The following is a 6,244-nucleotide window of genomic DNA, read 5'->3' on the forward strand; positions in this document are numbered from 1 at the left end:
GAAGATGGAAGCCTTGGAAGCCGCAATGAAGAAACATAACATCCATGTGGAGCCTACTTCAACTTCAACTTCCGGAATGGCACTTTCTGCATGTCGTTGTCAATCATCTCAGTCTGGTTATGCATTAAATGTATCTTCTTCCTCTCCTTCTCATGAGTGGCTCATTGATTCTGGAGCCTCTTATCACATGGCCAAAAACCAAGCCATGTTTTCTTCTTTAAATGATTGTAACACCAAAAATATATATGTTGGTGATGATAGATCTCTTAATGTTGTCGGGACTGAAACTGTTCATCTAGACAATGGTCAGTTTAATGATGTATTATGTGTTCCAACCTTATTCTGCAACCTTCTATCTGTATATAAGATAACTCATTCAGGTGAAGGTAAAATTGTTGAATTTTCACTTCATGATGTTGTAATCAAGGATCTAAGAGATCCTAAACAGATTCTAGCTACTGGTATTGCTGATGATTCCACAAGGTTGTATAAGTTTCACAACTTTGGGTCATCAAATCTTCCCTCAGTATTTGTTGCTCATAATGATGAAGAGAGCAAACTTTGGCATGAGCGATTTGGTCACTTAAACTATCGCTCCCTTCAGCATCTATGTAAAGAAAATATGGTGACAGGTCTTCCTATGGTATCTTGCAGAGATGGTGTTTGTTCCGGATGTGTACTCGGCAAACATCATCGGGACAGTTTTGACAAACGTGCCTCTTGGCACGCCTCAGCCCCTTTACAGCTTGTGCACAGTGATTTATGTGGTCCTCTTCCTGTTGCTTCATTCTCTGGCTGCAAGTATTTCTTAACTTTCATTGATGATTTCTCGAGACGCACTTGGGTATACTTCTTAAAACTCAAGAGCGAAGTATTTAACACATTTTTGGCTTTGCCTTTGTTGAAAAACAATCTGGACATCAAATTCTTAAGCTAAGAACTGATAATGGTGGAGAATATGTTAAAAACACATTCATCAACTTTTGCACGAAAATGGAATTCAAATGCAACATACTGTTCCATACACTCCACAACAAAATGGTGTAGCTGAAAGAAAAAATCGCACCCTAAAGGAAATGGCTAATTGTATGCTGCAATCTAAAGGACTCAGTCTTAGTTTTTGGGCCGAAGCAATTAATTGTGCAAATTATATAATCAATCGCACTCCTACTAAGGTTCTAGAGAATATCACTCCAGAAGAAGCTTGGAGTTCCATTAAACCAGATGTAAGTCACTTTCGTGTTTTTGGAAGTGAAGCATGGGCCCATATTCCATATGAAAAGCATAAAGCTTTAGAACCTAAGAGTGAGAAATGTACTTTTGTTGGATATTCTGAAGATGTAAAAGGTTATAGACTTATTCCATTTAAGTCCAAAAATGTTATCATTAGAAGAGATGTAAAATTTGATGAAAATAAATCGGCCTGCGAGCCTAGTCCGGCGGATGTGCCACCTCTTCCTATCTCTTCTACTTTTGAAAACATTTCTTCTTCATATGATGAAAGTGAGGATGATAATCCTCCCCTACCTTCTCAGGATCCTCAACTTCCAAGATGGGTTCGTGCTACTCGGGATGCAGCAGGTGATCTTGTCGGTGATCCTACAGATCAGCGACGTACACGTTCTCAGTTTGAAAGAGCCTCTTCTTTACTGGCTCAAGCTCCAGTAAATCATGATCCTGACACTTTTGCAGAAGCTTCAGGCCATCCACATTGGGAAGCAGCTATGAATGAAGAATATCATTCATTGTTGGCAAATGATACATGGGATCTTGTTCCTCTACCAAAGGGACGCAAACTTGTTAGATGTAAATGGGTTTACAGAACCAAGTATGGACCAGATGGGAAAGTTGATAAACATAAAGCTCGTCTTGTTGCTAAGGGCTTTTCACAGGTTGAAGGCATTGACTACACTGAAACCTTCTCCCCTGTTGCCAAAATGAACTCTATCCGCCTTGTTCTTTCCCTTGCTGCCTCTTTAAAATGGGAAGTCCATCAGATGGATATTAAATCTACCTTCTTGCATGGGGACTTGCAGGAAGAAATCTATATGGAACAACCCATTGGCTTCATACAAACAGACTCCATCCTTGTTTGTCGACTTAAGAAATCCCTTTATGGTCTCAAGCAAGCTCCTCGGGCTTGGTATGCCAAAATGGATAGCTTTCTTTTAGAATCTGGCTTTTCTAGGTGTTATTCTAACAATACTGTCTACACCAAGAAAGTGGCCAACTCTCTTATCATCCTTGTTCTTTATGTTGATGATCTTATTCTTACTGGTAGTGATCCCAACCTTATAAACCATGTAAAGTCCAGCCTTAAAAAGAAATTTGAAATGACAGACTTAGGACACTTACACTATTTTCTCGGTCTTCAAGTCTTGCAATCCAAGGAGGGTATTTTCCTTTCCCAGTCCAAGTATGCTTGTGATATTCTTCGTCATTTTCACATGGAAGACTGTAAGCCAACCCCTTCTCCCTTTCAGTCTGGAGTCAAACTTTCAGTCTCTTGTACTTCTCCTGAAGTTGATGCTACCTTATACCATCAACTTGTAGGAAAACTCTTGTATTTAACCCATACTCGTCCTGACCTTTCCTTTGCTGTTGGCCTTGTTGCTCGTTTTATGCAAAACCCCCGTGAAAGTCATTAGAAAGCAGCTAAAAGAATACTTCATTATGTTCGAGGTACAGTACAGTTTGGGATTCATTACAGTGCCAAAGCAGCTCCTCTATTAGTTGGTTTCACTGATTCTGATTGGGCTGGTGACCTTGATGATCGAAAGTCTACTGCCGGTTATGTCTTCACTCTTGGTTCAGGACCTATTACATGGGCTTGTAAGAAACAGGCTGCCATTTCTCTTTCGTCAGCAGAAGCAGAGTATCGTGGTGCCGTGGAAGCTAGTAAGGAAGCCTTGTGGCTTCGTCAGATCCTATCAGAGTTTGGCTTTGAGCAGCAGCATCCAACCACACTTTGGTGTGATAATCAAAGTGCCATTCAGTTATGCAAAGATCCAGTCCAGCATCAGCGCAGCAAACACATTGAACTACACATGCACTTCATCAGAAAGCTCATTCATGACCATGTTCTTGAAGTGCAATATTGTTCAACAGATGATCAGGTTGCAGACATCTTCACAAAGGCTCTCACAGAGGCGAAGTTCACTAAACTTCGATATATGCTTGGAGTTCAGGAAGTTGTCACTAAGGGGGGGATAGGCTCTAGTGCCTCCTTCCTTCTCCTATTGTGTCATATTTGTAAATCCTTCAATCCTATCCCAAGTTGTTCTTAAGGGGGGATGTTAGGATATTCCGACACATAGGAAATAGTTAAGTACAACTTGGTCTAGTTTAGAGTTAGGTATAGAGTTAGGTAAAGTGTGTTTCTTTACCGTTGTATATATTGTAACTTACAATCCGACGGTCATGATATGTAGTGATCCGACGATTCATTCTCTCCTCGGTATTACTGAGACTTGATCCGTGGCTTGACACCCGATTGGTCCATGAGTTCTATTTAAAGCGCATGGAGGGTCATTGTTCGGGTAATCCGTGCATGAGAGAAGCTTATGTAAATTTTCATTCTTTGATTAATAAATTGCCTGTAGTAGCCACGTTGGCGCAGGCCATGGACTGTTTCCCTCTTTGAGGATTTTAACCACGTCAAAAATACTGGTGTATTGATCTGTGATCTGGTTGTGAGCGGTGTCCTTTTGGTGTTCTTTCTGAGGAACTTACCCTGTAAATTCCTACAGAGGCTGAGTTAGTTGGGAGGAGATCTAAGTAGTGTGTGCATTTTGGAGCTGTGTTTTGTTACAGGTATGGGCCACGGACCTTCATGAAATTACAACAAGTGTGTAGTACCTGTTTGAGGAGGCTGAGAGTTGTAACACCATATTTTGGCTCTGTTGTACTCATGAAATGGTACACCAAATATTTGGGCCAGGCTTGGAGCATAACATAAAAGGTTACAACAGTGTCTGGGGTCGTTGTAAAATCCCTAAACAGGACTGTCATCCGAGATATGAATTGCACATAACTCATGATTAAGAAGAGGTATCATTATTCCCTTCTTGTTGACAGTGTTTTCTAAGTGGATGATCTGTTTTGTCACCTGCAGAATCCAAATGAAATGGCTAACTTGGGTAGTTAGAAGCCCTAACTAGGAGAAAATTCTACATTGAATTAGTTACAGTTGTATTGGGCACTTAGTGGTTGGTGGAGGGAAACAAGAAGGTGTCCAAAGTAGCCCTAGAGCATGTGGATAAGAAGCATGTTTATAACTATGTGTTAGGTGAAGAAATAATGGCCTATGTGGCACTTTGAGGGACTAAAGTGACCACTAGCATATATAGTTTGATGCTTAGGTATTGGCTAACTTAGAGGAGCAGATTAATGAGCTAAAGTTCATTGTAGCATAAGTGACTTGCAACAGTGATAGCAGAAATCCCTCCTAGAGTCTCTATGATTTGTTCCTTCACAGACTAAGGGGAAGCTAGAGAGCATATCAGAAGCAAAGGACCGATAGGATGAGATATCACATAAATGTTGTTATTGTAGCAAGATTGTCATTGTATCTTGTATTCTTGTAAATTTTTATATTTGAGGGACATTATACTTTGTCAGGGAGCCATATATTGTTGTATTATATTTTGATAATATAAAAAAGTTGGGTTACATATATTTTCTTTGTTGTTCCTATTGTGCACATGATTGATTTACTGCATTATATTGTTTCGTTGTGCAAAGTAGCTTTGTTGAGATTCTTGGTTTGGTAGTGTAAGAGATTTAAGATTCTATCTTATACACAAGGGTCATGGAAGATAAACATGGTGTCAGAGATAGGTTTAATCTACTTTGAGAAACAGTGAATCAAAAGAGTGCATAATGAAGTACAACTTAAGAGGGAGTTGGTGACAGTGTAGGTGAAGGGATCACTGCAATGTTGAAGTTGCAGGTTGATCTCTAGTATGAGGACATGTTGGAAGGGTTGTCTAACTACAGTCCAGGGAAAGAAAGGACTAGTAACTCAACCCACCAATGGCTCTAGAGTGTTTGTCCCAACCTAGGCTCCAAGGGTAGTAACTCAGCCCAAGTTATTCCAGGGCGTCCAGAGCATTTGTTCCAACCCACAACCATAAGGAATTATAAGCACCAATCAGAAAACAGTCATGTGGAAAAACCCACAACACCATGGCTATCCAAGAAATGGAAAGGAGAGTTTAAAATCATTGTAAATCCAGGAGAATATCCATGCCATTGACATCACATAAACAAAAAATCGCATGCATATACCATGCATCCATAAATCAACACAAAAATCAAACATGCAACCTATTAACTGCAAAGAAATCTAGTTGAAGCTATTGATCCACCTGTTCCCTTGTGCTTTCCTTCTTCCTTTTTCTTCTCTCTCCCAATCTAATGTATGCCAAAGCGATCCAAGAATGCTCCAAGATTTCTCTAAGTGTGCAAGAATGTGAGCGAATGAGAGAGTAGAAGAGAGCTCCAAAACTAAATCGACAAAAGGCAAAATTGAAAAAAGTTGTGAACTGATTGTCAAAAGCCTTTTTAACATTGATACCTCTATTTTCTTCATTTTTCTTCATTTTTCCTACAATTTCCCTCTCATACAAATTTGTGTATCTTCACCTTCCTTTTCTCCTATGTTCCTTTATTAGTGCCAGTTTTCATTTATTAATGTCTTTGTCAATTTCCATTAATTAATTACTGGTGATACCCATCACTATGTTTTACCCAATATTTAGCTTGGAATATGTATCCCATGACCTTGGTCTTATATTTTATTTACATAGAAAATCAACCAGGGGTTGTTACACTACCCATATTATGTATTTTTTTAATTAATATTATGAGGCATCATGTATATGGACCCTCTTGTTTCTTCTCAGATTAGCTTTTGTGCCTCTCCTTGTTTCTCAAACAACTTCATATGCATACACACTATGTGTGTGTAGAGCATGTAATTTTTAAAATAGAAATTACGTGTTTATGTCATGGAATATATGTGAGTGTATTTAGCGGGGGGTTTATAATATTAATCCTTGTGTCTATAATATTGATCCCTTGGGTTTAATATTAATCCCTTGGGTTTATAATTTTAATTCCTTGTGTTTATAATATTAATCTTGATTGGTTGCATTCGTGTATTTGAAATGTTAGAATGCATGAATATGGTTTACATCTACTCAAATGTTTTGACCATAGATTTGGAAGCCATCCTTGGTTT

This window comes from Pinus tabuliformis, chromosome 6 (genome assembly GCF_031772625.1).
Source record: "Pinus tabuliformis cultivar Carrire ecotype Pingquan chromosome 6, CPIR1, whole genome shotgun sequence".
NCBI classification, from domain to species: domain Eukaryota; kingdom Viridiplantae; phylum Streptophyta; class Pinopsida; order Pinales; family Pinaceae; genus Pinus; species Pinus tabuliformis.